Below are 26,182 nucleotides of genomic sequence, written 5' to 3' on the forward strand. Positions count from 1 at the left end.
CATTCCTGACACCAATCAAAGGGTTATTGAGAGGTTTTTGGCTCTCAGAAATACACCACAAATAGAAAAACATGCAGGGTTTCTCAGCACATTGTCTTTCCTGAAAATAGTTGTCTTATTTTCTTTAAAGCAGCAATAAGCAACTTTAATATAACAACAGTGAAGACTTTTTAAAAAAAAATATCCATACACTTTGCATATTCTACAGCTAAAAGATTTGGTTGCTTTTGAATAGTAATTTTGTTGATAAAGACACAGATTGTGCCTCTGAGTAAGGTGAGAATTTTCTCAAAGCTTAGGTTTGCTGGAGTTCACTATTTTGCACTTTAGAGCACTTGACTCCCATGCCTACATCAATTGAATTATTATTATTGCTTACTGCTTTCATGTTCACTATTAATTAATGGTTTGTAAAAAATCTGCATGTTTGGGTGATAAAATGTTCTGACATGGTTGAATAAAATCATAGTTTGATATTTAACTACTGAGTACAAGGCCACGACCGTAGCCAACTTACGGCGTCTTATTTGAGTGCTCTCGGCAGTGGTGGTGGAAAATCTAAAAATGATGACTTTGACACAGATTTGTCTCTTGATTTTTTTAATCATAATTATAGAAGACTTTTGCAAAGTGGTCAGAGCAGCACAAAGATGCGACGTTTCTTCTTTTAATTCGGTAACCGCTTAAACACACGCGTGAGACGGGCTGAATGAATGAGGAAGTAGAATGAGGGTTTTATATTCTAGAGGGAGGAGACGGAGCGAAACTCCTGAAGTTTCCTGAAGTAAACCTGCTCGCGACCAGGTTAGGTTCATAGAGTCTGTTACTACGGTAACTGACCGAGAGCTTAAGTTACCTCCCTTTGTGAAACGGAAAACTCAGAGTTTCCCTCATTTCAGGGTTAACAGACTCAGAGTTTTCAATAAACCTGCTTTGTGAAACGGACCCCTGGTCTCTGACCACGTGTCTCAATGAGATTAAAGGCTAAATAAAATTTAGAAAAAATTAGCAGCTTTTCAGCCCGCGACCCCCAAAATAACGGTGCCAGAGACTGGCGACCCCCACTGTCCCTGGAGGTGGTTAAAGCATAACGTTGCGCACAGCCATGCACACGCTCCAGTAGGCCTATCCTAACCCATGCACTGGAACAACACGAAGAACACAACAGCCTAACAACCATAATATTATTTTATAGTCATTTAAGAAAGGCTAGATGCAGAATACAAGTAATTTCCATGTAGCAGTGAATACAATATTTAATAAGGTGATGTCTGTGTGCGTGAAGAGCAGCAGACACCTACATTGTTGGTTTCATGTGCAAACATATATTTGGGATTTTTTTTCAACCTTAGACTCACCTAATGAGATGGGTGGGCACAATGCATGGAAGTCTATTGTGGGTTTAATTTTGCAGACGGCCACTCGGAGATCATCATCCATGTTTAGTCCTGAACTGTTTTATTTTTTTATGTAAGTCAGTGCTCAAAAAGTCTTTCCACATAAGTACGTAGAGCCAAAGTGCATCAGGACATCCATAGCGACCCTGGATAGCTGCGTGTATTCCCTTTAGACGGAAATCCAGAACTCGCAGCGTCTTGGTATTAAACGCTGTCTGTAACGTTCGGTCACTTGACAGTTCAACTAATGCGCCCTCCAGGTCTGATGTCAGATGATTTTCCCACGCAACAGTGAATGGTGATCTTATTCAGTCGTATTGTTCTGGAGCGGTTTCCTCTGGAAAATACTTGTTAAAGTGTTCCAGGAGGAACTGGAGGTTGCGTAATGATAAAGACTTGTTCACTGTGTTAACACTCAGTGCATGTTCCTCCATGAAGTCTCCCATCTTCACCACATGAATTCTGCCCATTTCAATTTGCGCGGTCTGTGAATAATACAGTGTCTGAAACTTAGGTGAGGTGCCACTTATAAGACTCTTGCTTCAGTCCTTTGTTCTTCCCTAAGCATTGCTCCAGCACTGTCTGTATACACACCAATGCAATCGTCCCAAAGTTTATTGTCAAGTTTAGTGAAAATGTCCTCACCTGTGCTCGTCCCGTCCAGCACTACAGTCAAGCCAGTCTCCACTTTGAATAACACAGTCAAGCCAGCCGCCACGTTTTTTTGGAGTGCGCATTTATACTCGGCAGTACGGTAACAGCGTGAAAGAACGGATTCCAAAATAAAAGCAACTTTTCATTCTCTTGCCCGGCATGTCGACATGCGAAAATTGTGCGAGAACACTTCCATATTTAACCAGAGAGTCTAAAGTTGGATCCCTTCGTCACGGTTGTAACTCCTGATATTCCTGGCTGCTGGTCACTTTATGATTTTAGACTGTTTGCCTTCATCTGAACGTCGAATTAGCTTCTTTTTCTTCGAATTTTCACTTATTTTTGAAGTTGTATCATCGATCTTTTCTTTGTTTCTTCATCCATAGTAGATTACTGTTTACTCGTAACACTTGGTGAGAAGGGAAAAGCAGCAGCTTAGCTCCGCCTACCCTCTCTGGCAACCACTGCTGGCTGATGGAAAACTTAATAATATGATATACTGCAAATGCAAGGGCTTTCATTAGTGGGCCATAGGCTCGTTAACCTTTGTGTTACCTCAGTCAGTGATAGATAGTGACTTAACAGATATTTATTTACATGAAAATCTTCGAGATTATTACATTGAATTAAATATATATTGGAATGAATCTGACTTGATTCTGATGTGGAATTTCAAAATTAGAGCCCTCTACAATGTCTTACATGAACAAAATTTTTGATATTTTCCTAATTTTTTTTAAATTTCAGATGAGGATTAAAAGGAAACCCTCTGTTATCGCACACTAATTTCATTTCAGAGTGATAGTACAACACCCCAGGGTGTCACTCAGAAAATATCTGGACATTCTGATGTGGAATTTCAAAATGAAAGCCCTCTAAAATGGCTTACATGACATAATTTTTTCTCTGATTTCAGATTAGGATTAAAAGGAAAGTTACTGTTATCACAGACTCATTTCACTTCAGAGTGATAGTACAACACCCCAGCGGGTCAACCATAAAAATATTAGAATATCACTCATAGAAAATCCCTTCACTCCATTATGATACATATCAGTGACCTTTCGTATGCATATTTCCATGTGGTGATTTCAATATCTTGCTCATTAATTAATATATTGACTCAAAACTGCTTGTATTGTGTCAATGGTATCCTCTCACAACATTCACATTCATACATTTCTGGTAAAATCCCATAGAAAATCCCTTCACTTCATTATTAGTGACTTGTTGTATTAAATATGCATATTTCCATGATTTCAATAGCTTGCTAATTAATGAATATATTGACTCCAAACTGCTTGTATTTTGTCTTCAACATCCTCTCATAACTTTCAGTTTTGGGAAAAACCCGACAAAAAATCCCTTAACTGCAGGCTGGCAGGCAAAAACACTAGGACAAAACGAGTATTAGACTTTAAAGAAACTCTGTTGGTGAGCAGAGGATCTGGCAAAGAGTCGAAGAAAGGCCAGAGTTTTGAAACACTGCAGGCTTGATTGTGCATGGGAAGCAGGCGTGCAGCAAGGAGGAGGAGGTTGAGAGGCTTGACCAGGTTGACCAAGGAGGCAGGACTGGAGTGATGAGCTATGCCTTCCACACAGACAAACACAGCCAGGCAGGGAAAATCAGACAGACACAAGTGGGAAGGGGAAACACAGGAAAACACAGGGAAAGCTGAGGCCATAACTACACAATGCATATTGAAACTGGAAATTCAATAACTTTATTATAATATTTATTGTTGATATGTTGGCCTTATACCTACTACATGCGGGGCATGCTTTAGGGGCAGTGGCCTGTTCGTGTCACAAGGGCGGGGTTGTTTTGGGGCGTGGTATATTCCTTTGTTGGGGTGGGGCTTATACATGTAACGGGGGCGTGGCCTCTTCGTGTCACATTGGCAGGGCTTGTTTTGGGGGCATAGCATATGGCTGTAAGGGGGGGTGTGGCGTGTACTTGTCACAGGGGCGTGGCTTATGACCGTCACGGGGGCGTGGCCTGTAAGTGTCACAAGGGCTGGGCTTGTTTTGGGGGCGTGGTCTATTCCTTTGACGGGGCGGGGCTTATACATGTGACGGTGGCGTGGCCTATGCCTGTCACAGGGGCGGGGCTTGTTTTGGGGGTGTGGTCTATTCCTTTGTTGGGGCGGGGCTTATACATGTAACAGGGGCGTGGCATATTCCTGTAACGGGGCGTGGCCTGTTTGTGTCACGGGGCATGGACTGTTCGTGTCACATGGGCGGGGCTTATTTTGGGGCGTGGCCTGTACCTGTCACGGCCGGGGCCGAATCTGTCAAATGGGTGGGGCCTGTTTTGGGGGCGTGGCTTATGACCGTCACGGGGGCTTGGCCTGTAAGTGTCACAAGGGCTGGGGTCGTTTTGGGGCGTGGTCTATTCCTTTGACGGGTTAGGGTTAGTCTGAAATTCAATAAAATTCTACCTGAAATCTGAATTTGAGATCCACCCAGGCCCTGTCGTGAAAAATAATTTGAGAACCACCCCGGCCCTGTCGTGAAAAAACTGGTTAAAAAAACTGGGGTCTGAAATCGAATAAAATACCGTCTGAAATCTGATTTTGAGAACCACCCCGGCCCTTTGTGAAAAATTAAGGGTCAAAAACTGAAGTCTGAAATTGAATAAAATTCCACCTAAAATCTTAATTTAAGAACCACCCCGGGCCCTGTCGTGAAAAATAAAGGGTCAAAAACTGATGTCTGAAATCGAATAAAATTCCACCTGAAATCTGAATTTGAGGACCACCCTGGCCCTGTGGTGAAAAATCAGGGACAAAAACTGAAGTCTAAAATCGACCAAACTCGACCTCAAAATGTGACCTCGACAACCACCCCGGCCCTGTGGTGAAAAATCGGGGTCAAAAACTGATGTATAAAATCGACCTCAAAATGTGACCTCGAGAACCACCCCGGGCCCTGTGGAGAAAAATCGGGGTCAAAAACTGATGTCTAAAATCGACCAAACCCGACCTCAAAATGTGACCTTGAGAACCACCCTGGCCCTGCCGTGAAAAATTGGAGTCAAAAACTGCAGTCTGAAATCGAATAAAATTCCATCTGAATTTGAGAACCACCCCGGCCCTGTCGTGAGAAATCGGGTTAAAAAATGTATGTGTGAAATCGAATGAAATTCCACCTGAAATCTGAATTTGAGAACCACCCCGGCCCACTCGTGAAAAATCGGGTTAAAGAACTGAAGTCTGAAATCGAATAAAATTCCACCTGAAATCTGAACTTGAGAACCACCCCGGCCCAGCTGTGAAAAATCGGGGTCAAAAACTGAAGTCTAAAATCGACCAAACTCGACCCCAAAATGTGACCTCGAGAGCCACCCCAGCCCTGTCGTCAAAAATCAGGGACAAAAACTGAAGTCTTAAATCGACCTCAAAATGTGACCTCGAGAACCACCCCAGCCCTGTCGTGAAGAATCAGGGTCAAAAACTGAAGTCTGAAATCGACCTCAAAATGTGACCTAGAGAACCACCCCAGCCCTGTCGTGAAGAATCAGGGTCAAAAACTGAAGTCTGAAATCGACCAAACCCGACCTCAAAATGTGACCTCGAGAACCACCCTGGCCCAGCCGTGAAAAATCGGGGTCAAAAACTGAAGTCTTAAATCGACCTCAAAATGTGACCTTGAGAACCACCCTGGCCCTGTGGTGAAAAATCGGAGTCAAAAACTGTAGTCTAAAATCAACCAAACTCGACCTCAAAATGTGACCTTGAGAACCACCCCGGCCCTGTGGTGAGAAATCAGGGTCAAAAACTGAAGTCTAAAATTGACCAAACCCGACCTCAAAATGTGACCTAGCGAAACACCCTGGCCCTGCCATGAAAAATCGAGGACAAAAGCTGATGTCTAAAAACGACCAAATTCGACCTCAAATGTGACCTCAAGAACCACCCCGGCCCGGTGGTGAAAAATCAGTGACAACAACTGAACTGTAAAATCGAACTCAAAATGTGACCTCGAGAACCACCTCGTCCCTGTGGTGAGAAATCGGGGTCAAAAACTGTCTTTTAACATCGTCCAAACTCAACCTCAAAATGTGATCTTGAGAACTACCCCAGTCGTGAAAAATCAGGGTCAAAAACTGAAGTCTAAAATCAACCTCAAAATGTGACCTCGAGAACCACCCCAGCCCTGTCGTGAAGAATCAGGTTCAAAAACTGAAGTCTAAAACCGACCTCAAAATGTGACCTCGAGAACCACCCCGGCCCTGTTGTGAAAATCAGGGTAAAAAACTGAAGTCTAAAATCGACCAAACCCGACCTCAAAATGTGACCTGGAGAACCACCTTGGCCCTGTCGTGAAAAATCAGGGTCAAAAACTGAAGACTAAAATCGACCAAACCCGGCCTCAAAATGTGAACTCGAGAACCACCCCGGCCCTGTGGTGAAAAATTTGGGTCAAAAACTGAAGTCTAAAATCGACCAAACTCGACCACAAAATGTAACCTCAACAACCACCCCTGCCCTGTGGTGAAAAATCGGGGTCAAAAACTAAAGTCTAAAATCGACCTCAAAATGTGACCTCGAGAACCACCCCGGCCCTGTGGTGAAAAATCGGGGACAGAAACTGTAGTCTAAAATCGACCAAACTCGACCTCAAAACGTGACCTTGAGAACCACTCCGGCCCTTTGGTGAGAAATCTGGGTCAAAAACTGAAGTCTAAAATCGACCAAACTCGACCTCAAAATGTGACCTCGAGAACCACTCCGGCCCTGTGGTGAGAAATCAGGGTCAAAAACTGAAGTCTAAAATCGACCAAACCCGACCTCAAAATGTGACCTAGCGAAACACCCTGGCCCTACCGTGAAAAATCGGGGTCAAAAACTGAAGTAATCAGTAATAACAACTAAACTGTAAAATCGAAGTCAAAATGTGACCTTGACAACCACCCCTGCCCCGTTGTGAAAAATCGGGGTCAAAAACTGTAGTCTAAAATCGACCACACTCGACCTCAAAATGTGACCTTGAGAACCACCCCGGCCCGGTGGTGAAAAATCAGTGACAACAACTGAACTGTAAAATCGAACTCAAAATGTGACATCGAGAACCACCTCGTCCCTGTGGTGAGAAATTGGGGTCAAAAACGGTCCTTTAACATTGTCCAAACTCAACCTCAAAATGTGACCATGAGAACTACCCCAGTCGTGAAAAATCAGGGTCAAAAACTATAGTCTAAAACCGACCTCAAAATGTGACCTCGAGAACCACCCCGGCCCTGTCATGAAAAATCGGGTTAAAAAATTGATGTCTGAAATCGAATGAAATTCGACCCGAAATCTGAATCCCAGAACCACCCCAGCCCTGTCGTGAACAATCGGGGTCAAAAACTGGACTCTGAAATCGTATAAAATTCCACCTGAAATCTGAATTTGAGAACCACCCCGGCCCTGTTGTGATAAATAAAGTGTCAAAAACTGAAGTCTGAAATTTACCTGAAATCTGAATTTGAGAACCACCCTGGCCCTGTCGTGAAAAATCGGGGTCAAAAACTGAAGTCTGAAATCGAATAAAATTCCACCTCAAATCTGAATTTGAGAACCACCCCGGCCCTGTCGTGAAGAATCAGGGTCAAAAACTGGAGCCTGAAATCGTATAAAATTCCACCTCAAATCTGAATTTGAGAATAACCCCTGCCCCGTTGTGAAAAATCGGGGTCAAAAACTGTAGTCTAAAATCGACCACACTCGACCTCAAAATGTGACCTTGAGAACCACCCCGGCCCGGTGGTGAAAAATCAGTGACAACAACTGAACTGTAAAATCGAACTCAAAATGTGACATCGAGAACCACCTCGTCCCTGTGGTGAGAAATTGGGGTCAAAAACGGTCCTTTAACATTGTCCAAACTCAACCTCAAAATGTGACCATGAGAACTACCCCAGTCGTGAAAAATCAGGGTCAAAAACTATAGTCTAAAACCGACCTCAAAATGTGACCTCGAGAACCACCCCGGCCCTGTCGTGAAAAATCGGGTTAAAAAATTGATGTCTGAAATCGAATGAAATTCGACCCGAAATCTGAATCCCAGAACCACCCCAGCCCTGTCGTGAACAATCGGGGTCAAAAACTGGACTCTGAAATCGTATAAAATTCCACCTGAAATCTGAATTTGAGAACCACCCCGGCCCTGTTGTGATAAATAAAGTGTCAAAAACTGAAGTCTGAAATTTACCTGAAATCTGAATTTGAGAACCACCCTGGCCCTGTCGTGAAAAATCGGGGTCAAAAACTGAAGTCTGAAATCGAATAAAATTCCACCTCAAATCTGAATTTGAGAACCACCCCGGCCCTGTCGTGAAGAATCAGGGTCAAAAACTGGAGCCTGAAATCGAATAAAATTCCACCTCAAATCTGAATTTGAGAATAACCCCGGCCCTGTCGTGAAAAATCGGGTTAAAAAACTGAAGTCTGAAATCGAATAAAATTCCCCCGGAAATCTGAATTTCAGATCCACCCCTGTCGTGAAAAATCAGGGTAAAAAACTGAAGTCTGAAATTGACCTGAAATCTGAATTTGAGAACCACCCCGGCCCTGTCGTGAAGAATAAACGGTCAAAAACTGAAGTCTGAAATCTAGCAAAATTCCACCTGAAATCTGAATTTGAGAACCACCCAGGCCCTGTCCTGAAAAATAAAGGGTCAAAAACTGAAGTCTGAAATTGAATAAAATTGCACCTGAAATCTGAATTTGAGAACCACCCCGGTCGTGAAAAGTCGTGAAAAGTCGGGGTCAAAAACTGAAGTCTGAATTTGACCTGAAATCTGAATTTGAGAACCACCACGGCCCTGTCGTGAAGAATCAGGGTCAAAAACTGGAGCCTGAAATCGAATAAAATTCCACCTCAAATCTGAATTTGAGAATAACCCCGGCCCTGTCGTGAAAAATCAGGTTAAAAAACTGAAGTCTGAAATCGAATAAAATTCCCCCGGAAATCTGAATTTCAGATCCACCCCTGTCGTGAAAAATCAGGGTAAAAAACTGAAGTCTGAAATTGACCTGAAATCTGAATTTGAGAACCACCCCGGCCCTGTCGTGAAGAATAAACGGTCAAAAACTGAAGTCTGAAATCTAGCAAAATTCCACCTGAAATCTGAATTTGAGAACCACCCAGGCCCTGTCCTGAAAAATAAAGGGTCAAAAACTGAAGTCTGAAATTGAATAAAATTGCACCTGAAATCTGAATTTGAGAACCACCCCGGTCGTGAAAAGTCGTGAAAAGTCGGGGTCAAAAACTGAAGTCTGAATTTGACCTGAAATCTGAATTTGAGAACCACCACGGCCCTGTCGTGAAAAATCGGGTTAAAAAACTGAAGTCTGTAATCGAATAAAATTCCACCTGAAATCTGAATTTCAGAACCACCCTGGCCCTGTAGTGAAAAATAAAGGGTCAATCAATCAATCAATCAAATTTTATTTGTATAGCGCCAAATCATGACCAGGGTTATCTCGAGCAGGGGCGGGTCCAGAGAATTTTTTGGTGGGGGGCACAGGGGGTAACAACAATTAATCTGGGGGGGCCGCCCAAGTAACAAAAATGAGGGCAGCCACTGATCGCCCACTACCATATTTATATTGTACAGTTACAAACTGTTTATGTTTTCATCTTGCTTTTCTTGGTCACATTAAATCTGCTGGGTGTACTCTTACCAAGTGGTAACACACAGAACACTAGGATGTTTGCTGTACAGAGTTGGTCAGAAGTTAGTGCTTCTAGCTCTTTCCATTGAACATAGCAGTGTTCTGTGTAGTAATCAGTTTTAAGCACCACTTAAATTCTTACAATGTAACAACAATATCCTATAATAAAAATGTAAAATAGAATTTAAAAAAATAGAATAAAAAGCTCAGTGTTCTGTGTAGTTTTATTAAGATTATGCACAATCACCACATTTCAAAATAACTGGATTTTGCGATTGCCATGTTTGCTGCTGAACAACCTGACAAACTCGTCCATATCCAAGGCCTTGGGTCTCTTGGACTCCACACTTAGCACCCCAAGATCACTCAGTCTTTCATTGTTCATGGTGGTGCGCAAGTGATTTTTGATCAGTTTCAATGCAGAAAAACTGCGTTCACAGGCAGCTGTGCTTACAGGTAGGGCCAAAGCAGTTTTGCACAACCTGAACAGTTCATAGAAGACCTCTTTAAATGGCTCCAGGAACTCTGTGAACTCAAGCAAACTGGTGAGATTCTTCATTCCAGCTGCCTCCTTTCTCTTCAAGATCCGCTTGGCTTGGTGGAGCTCATGCTTCAGATCCTCCAGGTTTGTGTCGTAAATGGTTCCAAACAAAAACAAAGGAGCCTCCTCTAAAAAGATGTTGCTTTTAGGATTGAGTGCCTGAATCCCTCTCATGATATCACAATTGGTTTTTGAAAACCGCCTCTCTAGCTCAGCATTTACACGGTCTAGGATCGGATAGTAAACAGTCTTACAAAAATAATCCTTGCCGATGTCTCTGTAACACTGACCAATAGTGGACATGACAACAGTGTCGTTAAGGGCAGAGCTTGTTTTACGTTGCCTTTTAGACATCCTCTCTGTGCTGATGTTGCACTGCTGAGCCATACTTAGCACTTCTGTCCACAGCTGGTCAAAAGATGATTCAATCTCTGTATTTTACTATTGAGTCCTGCAGCGCCTCAATGAGGTCAATTGCTCTGGCGAGGTCCACTGATGAGGACTGCAGCATATCACTCAAAAACTTTGTATCTCCAAGTATTCTTCTAAAGGTTGCTAGAAGGCCAAGGAAATCTAGGTCTAGCTGCCCTCGCAGTCCACGTGCCTCTACACTTCTGTCTCCACTATTCTCCTCATCAATGTCATGAAGGACTTGTAGCACAGCTGGAAGCCGGTCCATTAGGTTTCGACAGGCATAATACCTGCAAGCCCACCTAATATCACTGAGTCTGGGCAACTCTCGAGGCTGATCCTCCTGATACATTGAGCGCTGTATGTCCTGCCACTTCTGGTGGACATAGGATCCTGACAGAAAAACATAAAGGCGCTGCAACAAAGAAAAAAAGCATGACGCTTCTGGTACTGCTCTGACTGTGTCCACAATAACCAAATTGAGGCAATGTGCATTGCAGTGCACATAAAAGGCATGCTTGGCCTGGGACTGTATCCTTGCAGACACACCACTGTGCTTGCCACTCATTACTGAAGCCCCGTCATAGCCCTGCCCCACCAGCTGTTCTCTGTATTCTAAACCGTACTTTTGCAGGCTATTAACAATTTTTTCAGTTAGCCCAGCAGCATCAAGTTTGTCTGCATGCTCAAAATGCATGAAGCTTTCATGCACTGTGCCTCTGTAATAGTACCTGAGTACTAATGAAATTTGTTCCTGTTTTTTTAAGTCTTTTGTTTCATCAGCTAGAATACTGAACACCCCACTTTCTTTTACCTCTTCAATAATGTCCTTTCTCACCATGTCTGCTAAAACCTCTAAAATCTCATTCTGAATATGGTTGCTGGTGTACTTGGCATTGCTATGTCCCATTTTCTGTTTTATTAATGGGTCATGCTTGGCTATGAGCTCCAAAATGGCCAAAAAGTTGAATTAAGTTCATTTTTAAAGATGTTTAACATTTTATTTAACATTTGAAAAGTTGAGTTGGATCATTAAGCAGTGACAACTCCAAAGTAACATTTAGATTGTCAAGCTTTACCTTTTTAAATATATTAAGGGACAACTGCATTTCAGCAGGCAAGTAATACAAAAGAGTAATTCACATGTTGCTTGTGATAGGTTAATAGCATTTTTAATAAATACTCTACCTTGGGGACCTTTCGGTGTAGCAAAAGTAGGGTGAACTGGGAGGTTCCTGTTGCTGCTGGAGCTGCTGCAGCTGCTGAAGCTGCAGCAGCTGTCATCTGATTCAGCATGGTCATCACCAGGGTCAGTCCTCTCCCTTTGTGCATCTGAAAGTACTGATTGACACAGTCAACACTTCATTAATTCTATTTTGAATTGAATATACATGATTTAATTCTTTTTTTAATAAAGTGTACATGATTATTTTTTAAAATAATATATAGCATGAATTGCAGATATTTAACAAATACACAATTTCAAGTGCATAGTGCCAGTTTTATACTGTGTTTAAAAGGAGGTATTTAAATTCCTTCATTCACTGAATAACTGTAAAATCGTGCAGAACACCACATTACACATTTTAAAGCATTTCCCTAATATCTGCATTTTCACCTGGAGGTCCATGAGTGCTGGTCTGACCCTGGAAATTTTGGCCTGTGACAGCTGCCTGGCTGCATTCGGCTTGACTCTGTCTCTGACACTGCTGGTCACCTGCACTCTCCCTAATTTTCTTAGTAAAGAAATTGGAGATCTCTCCCTGCCTCCGTTTCATACTGTAGTATACATTGAAAACGTGTCCATAAACACCATGAAAAGCAACATGTTATTTGTACTGTAACAACATCACAGTGGCAACAATGATATGATACTCTGTTGCAGGGCTCCGGACTAACTTCTTTGACCACCATCACTGTCACCGTGCTACTGTTGTTGATTTCGCGGGTCTATTGTCAGTCTCGTGCAATAGTCTGTGTATGAGTCTAGTGCTGCAAGAAGTTTCGCGCCGTTTATGTAGTGACAGTGATATGTGCATTTTCAGTGCAAAAAAAACAATTTTCGTCCCAACTGCGTTCCAGGGGTTATTAATTATCGTCTCAAATACATATTTTTACGACGACGGGACTGTGTAAGTCTGGAGCCCTGCTCTGTTGTTGACTGTTAATTCAAGTTGCAAAACGTGAAACACACGACAGATGCTATTGCTAACATTACTGAAATAGTGGAGAGATGTTTAAGTTTATCTAGATGGAGAGCTAACTAAACTTTAGTTTAGTTAGCCCTTAGTTTAGTTAGTTACTAAAACACACCTGCAGTGTTGTTTAATAACAGTTTCCCATGCAAATTGAACCAAATTAGTTGGCAAAACATTGTTAAAGAACCTGTAGTGTTCTGTTCTTACCTTAACTCGGTGCACCTAGGAGCATCACGTCGCAAAAAAGTCCGTGACTGGTGAAGTTACACGACGAGTTCGTTAGCGGAGCCACTTCCTTTGTTTCTTTTTCCAAAATAAAAGCCTTCATGAGTTCTTAACACAGTCTAGTCACACAAGGTTTCAGCTTTGCTTCCGTTTTAACATGCAGCGTCGGTAAAGAGCTTTACACAATGATTGACATTACCACGAGTCAATGACCATTGGGGGGGCACACGGGGTGGCCAATCAGATTGCAGGGGGGGCGGGTGCCCCCCCGTGCTACCATGGAAGCCCCGCCTCTGATCTCGAGACACTTTACAGAAAGAGCAGGTCTAGACCAACTCTTTGTCAAGTTATTTAAAGAGAGGCCCAACATGAATCCACCATATTGAAAAATAAATTGTCAAAAACTGAAGTCTGAAATCGACCTGAAATCTGAATTTGAGAACCACTCTGGCCCTGTCGTGAGAAATCTGGGTCAAAAACTGAAGTCTTAAATCGAATAAAATTCCAACTGAAATCTGAATTTGAGAACCATCCCTGCCCTGTCGTGAAATATCGGGTTAAAAAACTGAAGTCTGAAATCAAATAAAATTCTACCTGAAATCTGAATTTGAGATCCACCCCGGCCATGACGTGAAAAATAAAGGGTGAAAAACTGAAGTCTGAAATCGAATAAAATATCACCTAGAATCTAAATTTGAGATCCACCCCGGCCCTGTCGTGAAAAATAAAGGGTCAAAAACTGAAGTCTGAAATCGAATAAAATTCCACCCGATATCTGAATTTGAGAACCACCCCGGCCCTGTCATGAAAAAATGGGGTCAAAAACTGAAGTCTGAAATTGACCTGAAATCTGAATTTGAGAACCACCCCGGCCCTGTCGTGAAAAATATGGTAAAAAAAACTGAAGTCTGAAATCGAGTAAAATTCCACCTGAAATCTGAATTTGGGAACCACCGTCGTGAAAAATAAAGGGTCAAAAACTGAAGTCTGAAATCGAATAAAATATCACCTCGAATCTAAATTTGAGATCCACCCCGGCCCTATTGTGAAAAATAAAGGGTCAAAAACTGAAGTCTGAAATCGAATAAAATTCCACCTCAAATCTGTATTTGAGAACCATCCCGGCCCTGTCACGAAAAATCGGGGTCAAAAACTGAAGTCTGAAATTGACTTGAAATCTGAATTTGAGAACCACCCCGGTCCTGTCGTGAAAAATTGGGTTAAAAAACTGATGTCTGAGATCAAATAAAATTCTACCTGAAATCTGAATTTGAGATCCACCCTGGCCCTGTCGTGAAAAATCGGGTTAAATAACTGAAGTCTGAAATCGGATAAAATTCCATCTGAAATCTGAATTTGAGAACCACCCCGGCCCTGTCGTGAAAAATCGGGTTAAAGAACTGAAATCTGAAATCGAATAAAATTCCACTTGAAATCTGAATTTCAGAACCACCCTGGCCCTGTCGTGAGAAATCGGGGTCAAAAACTGAAGACTGAAATCGAATAAAATTCCACCTGAAATCTGAATTTGAGATCCACCCCGGCCCTGTCGTTAGAAATCGGGGTCAAAAACTGAAGTCTTAAATCAAATAAAATTCCAACTGAAATCTGAATTTGAGAACCATCCCGGCCCTGTCGCGAAAAATCAGGGTCAAAAACTGAAGTCTGAAATTGACCTGAAATCTGAATTTGAGAACCACCCCGGCCCTGTCGTGAAAAATCGGGTTACAAAACTGAAGTCTGAAATTCAATAAAATTCTACCTGAAATCTGAATTTGAGATCCACCCCGGGCCCTGTCGTGAAAAATAATTTGAGAACCACCCCGGCCCTGTCGTGAAAAAACTGGTTAAAAAAACTGGGGTCTGAAATCGAATAAAATTCCGTCTGAAATCTGATTTTGAGAACCACCCCGGCCCTTTGTGAAAAATGAAGGGTCAAAAACTGAAGTCTGAAATTGAATAAAATTCCACCTGAAATCTTAATTTAAGAACCACCCCGGGCCCTGTCGTGAAAAATAAAGGGTGAAAAACTGAAGTCTGAAATCGAATAAAATATCACCTAGAATCTAAATTTGAGATCCACCCCGGCCCTGTCGTGAAAAATAAAGGGTCAAAAACTGAAGTCTGAAATTGACCTGAAATCTGAATTTGAGAACCACCCCGGCCCTGTCGTGAAAAATATGGTAAAAAAAACTGAAGTCTGAAATCGAGTAAAATTCCACCTGAAATCTGAATTTGGGAACCACCGTCGTGAAAAATAAAGGGTCAAAAACTGAAGTCTGAAATCGAATAAAATATCACCTCGAATCTAAATTTGAGATCCACCCCGGCCCTATCGTGAAAAATAAAGGGTCAAAAACTGAAGTCTGAAATCGAATAAAATTCCACCTCAAATCTGTATTTGAGAACCATCCCGGCCCTGTCACGAAAAATCGGGGTCAAAAACTGAAGTCTGAAATTGACTTGAAATCTGAATTTGAGAACCACCCCGGTCCTGTCGTGAAAAATTGGGTTAAAAAACTGATGTCTGAGATCAAATAAAATTCTACCTGAAATCTGAATTTGAGATCCACCCTGGCCCTGTCGTGAAAAATCGGGTTAAATAACTGAAGTCTGAAATCGGATAAAATTCCATCTGAAATCTGAATTTGAGAACCACCCCGGCCCTGTCGTGAAAAATCGGGTTAAAGAACTGAAATCTGAAATCGAATAAAATTCCACTTGAAATCTGAATTTCAGAACCACCCTGGCCCTGTCGTGAGAAATCGGGGTCAAAAACTGAAGACTGAAATCGAATAAAATTCCACCTGAAATCTGAATTTGAGATCCACCCCGGCCCTGTCGTTAGAAATCGGGGTCAAAAACTGAAGTCTTAAATCAAATAAAATTCCAACTGAAATCTGAATTTGAGAACCATCCCGGCCCTGTCGCGAAAAATCAGGGTCAAAAACTGAAGTCTGAAATTGACCTGAAATCTGAATTTGAGAACCACCCCGGCCCTGTCGTGAAAAATCGGGTTACAAAACTGAAGTCTGAAATTCAATAAAATTCTACCTGAAATCTGAATTTGAGATCCACCCCGGGCCCTGTCGTGAAAAATAATTTGAGAACCACCCCGGCCCTGTCGTGAAAAAACTGGTTAAAAAAACTGGGGTCTGAAATCGAATAAAATTCCGTCTGAAATCTGATTTTGAGAACCACCCCGGCCCTTTGTGAAAAATGAAGGGTCAAAAACTGAAGTCTGAAATTGAATAAAATTCCACCTGAAATCTTAATTTAAGAACCACCCCGGGCCCTGTCGTGAAAAATAAAGGGTCAAAAACTGATGTCTGAAATCGAATAAAATTCCACCTGAAATCTGAATTTGAGGACCACCCTGGCCCTGTCGTGAAAAATCGGGTCAAAAAACTGAAGTCTGAAATCGAATAAAATTCCACCTGAAATCTGAATTTGAGGACCACCCTGGCCCTGTTGTGAAAAATAAAGGGTCAAAAACTGAAGTCTGAAATTGACCTGAAATCTGAATTTGAGATCCACCCCGGCCCTGTCGTGAAAAATAATTTGAGAACCACCCCGGCCATGTCGTGAAAAATTAAGGGTCAAAAACTGAAGTCTGAAATTGAATAAAATTCCACCTGAAATCTGAATTTGAGAACCACCCTGGCCCTGTCGTTAGAAATCGGGGTCAAAAACTGAAGTCTTAAATCAAATAAAATTCCAACTGAAATCTGAATTTGAGAACCACCCCGGCTCTGTCGCGAAAAATCAGGGTCAAAAACTGAAGTCTGAAATTGACCTGAAATCTGAATTTGAGAACCACCCCGGCCCTGTCGTGAAAAATCGGGTTACAAAACTGAAGTCTGAAATTCCACCTGAAATCTAAATCTGAATTTGAGGACCACCCTGGCCCTGTCGTGAAAAATAAAGGGTCAAAAACTGAAGTCTGAAATTGACCTGAAATCTGAATTTGAGAACCACCCCGGCCCTGTCGTGAAAAATCGGGTTACAAAACTGAAGTCTGAAATTCAATAAAATTCTACCTGAAATCTGAATTTGAGATCCACCCAGGCCCTGTCGTGAAAAATAATTTGAGAACCACCCCGGCCCTGTCGTGAAAAAACTGGTTAAAAAAACTGGGGTCTGAAATCGAATAAAATTCCGTCTGAAATCTGATTTTGAGAACCACCCCGGCCCTTTGTGAAAAATTAAGGGTCAAAAACTGAAGTCTGAAATTGAATAAAATTCCACCTAAAATCTTAATTTAAGAACCACCCCGGGCCCTGTCGTGAAAAATAAAGGGTCAAAAACTGATGTCTGAAATCGAATAAAATTCCACCTGAAATCTGAATTTGAGGACCACCCTGGCCCTGTCGTGAAAAATAAAGGGTCAAAAACTGAAGTCTGAAATCGAATAAAATTCCACCTGAAATCTGAATTTGAGGACCACCCTGGCCATGTCGTGAAAAATAAAGGGTCAAAAACTGAAGTCTGAAATTGAATAAAATTCCACCTGAAATCTGAATTTGAGAACCACCCTGGCCCTGTCATGAAAAATAAAGGGTCAAAATCTGAAATCGAATAAAATTCCACCTGAAATCTGAATTTGAGGACCACCCTGGCCCTGTCGCGAAAAATCGGGTTAAAAAACTGAAGTCTGAAATCAAGTAAAATTCCATGTGAAATCTGAATTTGAGATCCACCCCGTCCCTGTCGTGAGAAATCTGGGTCATGAACTTATGTCTGAAATCGAATAAAATTCCACCTGAGATCTGATTTTGAGAACCACCCCGGCCCTGTTGCGAAAAATCGGGGTCAAAAACTGAAGTCTGAAATTGAATAAAATTCCACCTGAAATCTGAATTTGAGAACCACCCTGGCCCTGTCGTGAAAAATAAAGGGTCAAAAACTGAAATCGAATAAAATTCCACATGAAATCTGAATTTGAGGACCACCCTGGCCCTGTCGTGAAAAATAAAGGGTCAAAAACTGAAATCGAATAAAATTCCATCTGAAATCTGAATTTGAGGACCACCCTGGCCCTGTCGTGAAAAATCGGGTAAAAAAACTGAAGTCTGAAATCGAATAAAATTCCACCTGAAATCTGAATTTGAGGACCACCCTGGCCCTGTCGTGAAAAATAAAGGGTCAAAAACTGAAGTCTGAAATTGACCTGAAATCTGAATTTGAGATCCACCCCGGCCCTGTCGTGAAAAATAATTTGAGAACCACCCCGGCCATGTCGTGAAAAATTAAGGGTCAAAAACTGAAGTCTGAAATTGAATAAAATTCCACCTGAAATCTGAATTTGAAATCCACCCCGGCCCTGTCGTGAAAAATAAACGTTTAAAAAACTGAAGTCTGAAATCGAACAAAATTCTACCTGAAATCTGAATTTGAGAACCACCCTGGCCCTGTAGTGAAAAATAAAGGGTCAATCAATCAATCAATCAAATTTTATTTGTATAGCGACAAATCATGACCAGGGTTATCTCGAGACACTTTACAGAAAGAGCAGGTCTAGACCGACTCTTTGTTAAGTTATTTAAAGAGAGGCCCAACATGAATCCACCATGAGTAGCACTTAGCAATTCGGCACATTGGCAAGGAAAAACTTCCTTTTAACAGGCAGAAACCTCGAGCAGAACCAGACTCATGTTGAACAGCCATCTGCCTCGACTGGATGGGCCGAAAATGGGATAGAAGGAGATGCAGGATAGTGACAGGCAGAGAGAGAAACAACAACATATGTTCTTGTTACAACAACAACATATGTCCTTGTTACATGAACAACAACAGACACATACTTATGGTTACAATGCCAACAATAGTTGTAGACTAGGGTGAAGATTAGCAAAATAAATTAATTAGCGAGAGAAGCAGAGTAATGATAAAGGCAATCGTAATTGTAACAGTTGAAGTCAACAGGTCTGCTGTTAGCATTAGCAGCAACAATAATGATAGCAGCAACAATAATGATACTATGGGGAAGGCTGATGTTAGTAGTTGTTGCAGTCGTGCAGGTCAACAGCAGCAGGTGGTCTGCAGCAACGATCCCCAGGAACCTTCAAAAACTGGAGTCTGCAATCTAATAAAATTCCACCTGAAATCTGATTTTGAGAACCACCCCGGCCCTTTCGTGAAAAATGAAGGGTCAAAAACTGAAGTCTGAAATTGAATAAAATTCCACCTGAAATCTTAATTTAAGAACCACCCCGGGCCCTGTCGTGAAAAATAAAGGGTCAAAAACTGATGTCTGAAATCGAATAAAATTCCACCTGAAATCTGAATTTGAGGACCACCCTGGCCCTGTCGTGAGAAATCTGGGTCATGAACTTATGTCTGAAATCGAATAAAATTCCACCTGAAATCTGAATTTGAGAACCACCCTGGCCCTGTCGTGAAAAATAAAGGGTCAAAAACTGAAATCGAATAAAATTCCACATGAAATCTGAATTTGAGGACCACCCTGGCCCTGTCGTGAAAAAATGGGGTCAAAAACTGAAATCGAATAAAATTCCACTTGAAATCTGAATTTGAGGACCACCCTGGCCCTGTCGTGAAAAATAAAGGGTCAAAAACTGAAGTCTGAAATTGAGCTGAAATCTGAATTTGAGAACCACCCGGCCCTGTCGTGAAAAATCGGGGTAAAACACTGAAGTCTGAAATCGAATAAAATTCCATCTCAAATCTAAATTTGAGAATCACCCTGGCCGTGTCGTGAAAAATAAAGGGTCAAAAACGGATAACCTGATAATTGAAGGCTCTACCTCCCATACTACTCTTAGAGACTTTAGGTACCACAAGCAGGCCTGCATCCTTGGATGGCAATATTCTAGAGGGGTAATATGAACAGAACAAAAGAAAAGAACAAAACATCGATACGGACATATGGACAAACTACAACCCAACATCTCTGTCAGTGACAAACAGCTTTCTCAAAGACAACAAACAAAACATTTCAAAACTCCCACAAACAAAGGCGTACAAACAAAAAAAAAGAACAATATCAATAACAATAAAAGTGATAAAAATAAATAAATAAATACTTTTTTTTAAAGTAAATTCAAATAAAAAATAAGGTGCATTTTGTTCTTAAGTATTAATAGGAGAGACCACCTTAGGGTTCCAGGCCAGATAAATTATTCACAAAGCTCATAAACGGGTCCCAGGTTTTGTGGAATCTACTGACAGATCCATCAAGGGTGCATCTGATTTTTTACAGTTTGATGCATCACATCTTTTATCCATCAGTTGTGTGATGGAGGGATTACATCCTTCCATTTGAATATAATTGAACATCTAGCTACTAGAAGGGAAAAGGCAATAACTTTCTGAAAGTAAGGAGGGAAATTTGTGCCAGCTGAAACTAGGGATACCCCGAAGATACCAATTGTAGGAGAGGGCACAACCATGCAGCTGTAAGACTTCGAGAGTGTGTCAAAAATCACTTAGGTATCGCTTGAACCAAATATAAAAACTTTGGAACAATATTCATCTTTTGTTTGAGAATTTGTTCTCTCAATAAGACATAAGCTTGAAATAGACAAGTGTTTAATATCCTTTTTACACTGTTCTAAAAGAGGACTACATTTTGCTTTAAATAAACTGCAGTGAGATTTGGTTATTTTTACCCATAGAGATGTGAAAAGGCTTTGTTGTTAATGAGGAAGTCCTCACTTTTATTATAATGATGTTTGTATGCTGATATTTTTCCAAATTCTTCCAGGAGTCTGAGGACTTCAGGTACAGTTGAGACAGGGTTGGTGACATATAATAACAAGTCGTCCGCGTAGAGCAAGACAGTAGGCGTCAGGGCAGTGTGAAAAGAAGATATTCCCACTCAGCCGTATCGAACGCCTTCTCGGGGTAGAGCGAGATTACTGCTTCTGGGGATAGAGTGTGGGATTTTGTGTAGATTATGTTAAACAATTGTCTCAAATTGTAATAGGACTGTCTTCTTTGAACGAACCCAGTCTGGTGGTCCAACACTATGTGAGGAAGAATGTTTTCAAGGCGAAGAGCCAAAACTTTTGAAAACACTTTGCCATCGCAGTTTGCTAAACTAATTGGTCTGTATGATGAGCAGTCGAGTGGGTCCTTATTTTTCTTTAATAACAATGCATGGTCAGAGATCAAAATCGGATTAAATTTACAATTTGTTATTGTACCCAGTAAATAGGGATCGAGGAAAAAAAAGTCTATTCTTGAAAATGATCTGTGTACATGACAGAAATAAGAGTTCTCCCTTTTGTTAAGATTTATAAATCTCCATGGATCTACAAGTTTATGTGTGTTCATAAATGCCTGGATTGTTTACTGATTCAGATGACTGGTGTTGAATAAGACGAACGATCCCGAACTGAGTCCATCATCAGATTGTAATCCCCTGAAAGAATCAAGTGATGACTATCCAGACTGGGGATGGAGCTTAGCATTTAAAAAAAAACAACTGATCAATGTCAAAGTTAGGGGCGTAAATATTAACAAAAATTAAATTAAGTTGTAGTAGCTTCCTCACAAATGTAACATAGTGAACATTTGGATCAGCGATAGTGTTTGATGCAATAAAAGAAACATTTTTATGGACTACTATAGCTGTTCCTCTAGTTTAAGAATTAAATTGTGAGTAAAACACCTGCCCTATCCAGTGTTTGTCAATCCTAAAGTGGTCTTTATTGTGAAGGTGGGTTTCCTGTAAGAATGCTATGCCTACCCCGAGATGTTTTAAGTGTGAGAGAACCCTCTCTCTTTTGACTGCATGTTTAAGCCCTTTTACATTCCAACTTATTAACCGATGTTTACTTAGTCTATAAATATGTAGTGAATAAAGAAAATAAGACTTCTAATAATTCTATGACCTTTCATGTCAGTCTTCTCAGTCATTAATATTTCGTATATAAAGAAAAAGTAAAACTAAACCTGTGATCACCTGCTCAATTTTGACTGAAATGTAACATATAAAATAAATAAATAAAACTGTGATCACCCATCTGCAGTCTGCTCAGTCTTTACTGAAATGCAATAAAAAATGAACAAATAAAAAATAATAAAAGCTTGTTTTGCTGCTAAACCGATGGTCTTATGCTTTACGACTGGACTCACTTGCTGCTTAACTGAGAGTTCAGTTGGTTAATATATCAAAGCTGCTACTGACACCTACTAGGGAAAATAATTATTGCAAGCAGCTAGCTGCTGTAATAAGAGTCTGATTCAGCAGTTAAAGCGAACCTTTTTGCTTCTCTTCCTACGTATTTTCAGTGTGTTGCTACATGGGTCCGCAGCCAACATATGCTGTAGGATTCTGTGTCTAATATGTTACTTTCACGGGGATAGTTACCGGCAAATTTTAAGAAATACTGAACAAAGACAAGACAGAAAAAAAATTGTAGCATCTGTATCTATATGTCGCGTATGTGTGTGTGTAAAAGAATAAATTGCAATGCAAATTTTTCTTTCAATATTGTGCAGCCCTAATATTGAGTTTGTCACATATTGAAATATTGCAACACACACACTAACACAAGTTTGAACTACGTACACACTATCAGCACAGCTCCCTCCCGGGACATTTTTCGGAGTGCACTGATTCATGTGTTCTTTTTAAACAGTAGCTTGAAGTTGTGAGCCTTCAGATTCACAACTTCAAGCAACAGTTTGGTTTGGATGGATAGTTTAAAAAAGGCTCTTCATGGAAAGTCTGTATTTGTCCCGACTGTGCGCCACTGCGCTCTCCAAGGTACCAGGCAGCAGATTGGAGTGAACATGAAAGAATAAAACCCTTTTCTGTACTGTGGGAAAGGAGTTTTTTTTTAATTATTATCATTACTACTACTACTTTCTTAACCTTATTAAAAATCCAGCTATTATAAAGTATTCGAATTATTCTATGTTTTACTATTGTTATCCCTGTCAGCAGCTGGGGAAGATCAACGTGCTTTGCCCGTTTCAATAAGTGCCTTGCAGACATATGACAGGTTTGTCTTCTAATCTTCTAAAAATTTTTGTTGCATGGGGTAAGAAATAGAACCTTGACCTATAATAACTGGTAAAAATGCACATCTCTCGACTAGAGGAGCTGAAAAACAGCATATGCCCCTCTTTAGTAAAGATGCAGTAATGTGCCAGATAAAACCCTGCCGACTGTCATAATAATGAAGTTTAAATGTTATTTGGATGTGCTAAGTTATGTATTCGTGTCATTTAGCGTGAACTATTCTATACTTGTCAAAACACGCTTAAAGCAGCGAGAGAAGATCAAAACGTGCTTTACTATTTTGATGAGTGCCTTTAAAACAGATAAGACAGGTTTGTCTTCTAATCATATCTTTGAGTAATTCTGAGGTAGCAAAAACATTTTTGTAGCATTGGGGAACACATAGCACCTTAACCTATAATAAGTGATAAAAATGCACTTCTCTCGGCTAGAGCAGCTGAAAAACAGCACATGCCCCTCTTTAATAAAGATGCAGTAACGTGCCAAATGAAACCTACTGACTGTCATAATAATAAAGTTTAAATGTTACTTAGAAGCGCAAATCAGCGAGAGATGATCAAAATTTGTTTTCTCAGGTGAATAGGACAGTTCTCTCCAATAGATCTCACTTAGCTCGTTGTGTGGCTTTCACATGGGCCTTGCGGGCTGGGGAGCATTTCTCGTTACAATTTGGCACCAGTCAAATGTTCATCCCAATACAGATTTTCAGAAATTCTACTGTCTAATTGTTTCAGCCAGTCATTCATTCAGCGGGATCAAATTGACTAAAGTTAATGTCAGTCACACAATCTTCCCCCACTGTCTTAATCACCTCCAATGTCAGAGTCAAGGTCAGCCTAACTGTAAATAATTTGGCTACTGTAACATAAAGGTTACTCCCTGTCATCAAACTCCACCATCAATCTCCGCCGAGTATCCTGTTCCTGTATTTCCAGCACTTTTGGTCAATGCTGTGGCTGTTTTCAACAACTCTGGGGCTATGAAAAGTTAGCTGGTCTATATGTCTGATTCGGAAATTATAATTACAATTATTTTATCATTATTGAAATGGAAATCAGATATAAATAATAATGCAGTTAATTAATTTCTTGACATACCCCTAAAGGCTTTGTTGGGGAAACTGATAGGGAGTTAAACAAACAAAGTTTATTAGCGCAACACTCTGTTGCATGGAGAATTGTCAACTACACTGTGTGAGGTTGCCTGACGCAGCTCTTGAAAAAGAGTGGCAGCATGCTCCATGTTGAACAAGGCAGAGCTCAGAACAGAATTGCAACATACTTATGAGAATAGTGAGTTCTGCAGCAGCAGAGCATTGCCTATGCAGTTTTATATGGACACTAACCATCAGAGCACTTTCTCAGAGTCTTCACAAAACAACAGAATCTGAGAGGTGCCTCTTTACTTTGAAAAGCATCAAGACTTACCTGAAAAACATCATGACACAGGATTGTCTGAATGCTGTGGCTAAACATTCCTGACACCAATCAGAGGGCTATTGAGAGGTTATTGGCACTCAGAAGCAAAGTAGAGAGCAATTCAATTACAAATAGAAAAACATGCAGGGTTTCTCAGCACATTGTCTTTCCTGAAAATAGCTGTCTCATTTGCTTAAAGCAGCAATAAGCAACTTTTATATGGCAACAGTAAAATCTGTAAACCTTTTTTTTTAACTATCCATACACTTTGTGTATTCTAAAGCTAACAGGTTTGATTGCTTTATTATTAGTAATTTTGTTGATAAAGACACAGATTGTGCCTCTGAGTAAGGTGAGAATTTTCTTAAAGCTTAGGTTTGCTCGAGTTCACTATTTTGCACTTCAGAGCACTTGACTCCCATGCCTATATGTCCATTTAAGTATTATTATTGCTTATTGCTTTAATGTTCACTTATACTTAAAAAAAATCTGCATGTTTGGGTGATAAAATGTTCTGACATGGTTGAATAAAATAATATTTTGATATTTACTAGTGAGTACAATGATTTTTTATTTTTATATCTTTACTATTTTTTGCCTTAAATAACACGAAGGATGATGGCCGTTCTAGACGTCTACATATAAGAGTGGAGTTGTCCTTCACAAATAATACGACACAGATATAGGCCTAGTGAGGTCATGTTTAAAATCACATGCTGAAACTCCAAAATGCTTTTCTCTCAGGTAGCACCCCAGCCTGGGATAGCCTCCAATCCCAGTTTTAATGGGATTGAAGGTGAGTCTCCTTCTTCTGACAACAAAGCAACAAAGCTGACTTTGAAGAAGACGTCGCTGGATCCAGACAAATCATGTCTGAAGTAGGGCCGAGGACCCCGCCAAAAAGTAATAACTGAATTTCGCAATGCATGCTAAGATTAGTTTACTTATGAATTTACTGTAAGGACTATTACGTGTAATGTCGCGCATGGATAGTGTCCATCACTACCCATGCTTAGAAGATTGCACTGGTATAGCTTAATCTACAAATCTACATCAACAGTGCTGCTACAGCTTACGCTCACAGGGTTTCATCACTTTGTCCATCCCCTTCAGTCCGTACTGAACTCGGTAGAAAGGCCTTTTCCTACTCTGCCCCATCGACCGAGAACACACAACAGCAGAATTTAAAGCTGTCCAATTCCCCTAGGGAATTTTAAAATACTTCGAGACATGGAGGGAGCCTGTGGGAACTTGCTCATGTACCATGTAACTTTTATTGACTCATCACTTTAATGATTTTACTATTGCTTTGTATTTCCGTATCTCTGTAGTGATTGTTGATTATCGTCAGTCTGTAACTCTGTTGTTGAGCAGGTCCAAGCAGCTGTCCAAGCAGGTCTCTCTTGAGAAGGAGATCACGCGTCTCAATGAGATTAAATAAAGGCTAAATAAAATTAAATAAAAATTATGCAGCACAGGGGTTCCCAAACTTTTCAGCCTGCAATCCCGAAAATCCCACTGCCAGAGACTGGCGACCCCCACTGTCCCTTGAGGTGGTTAAAGCATAGCGTTGCGCAAAGCCGCGCACACGCTCTTATAGGAACCTCCAAACCCCGGCACTAGAACAACACAAAGAACACAACAGTACAACAACAACCGTAATATTATTTTATCGTAATT

This window comes from Semicossyphus pulcher, unplaced genomic scaffold (genome assembly GCF_022749685.1).
Source record: "Semicossyphus pulcher isolate SPU_LCO1_2020_fin unplaced genomic scaffold, fSemPul1.0.p SCAF_14, whole genome shotgun sequence".
Classification (NCBI taxonomy): Eukaryota; Metazoa; Chordata; class Actinopteri; order Labriformes; family Labridae; genus Semicossyphus; species Semicossyphus pulcher.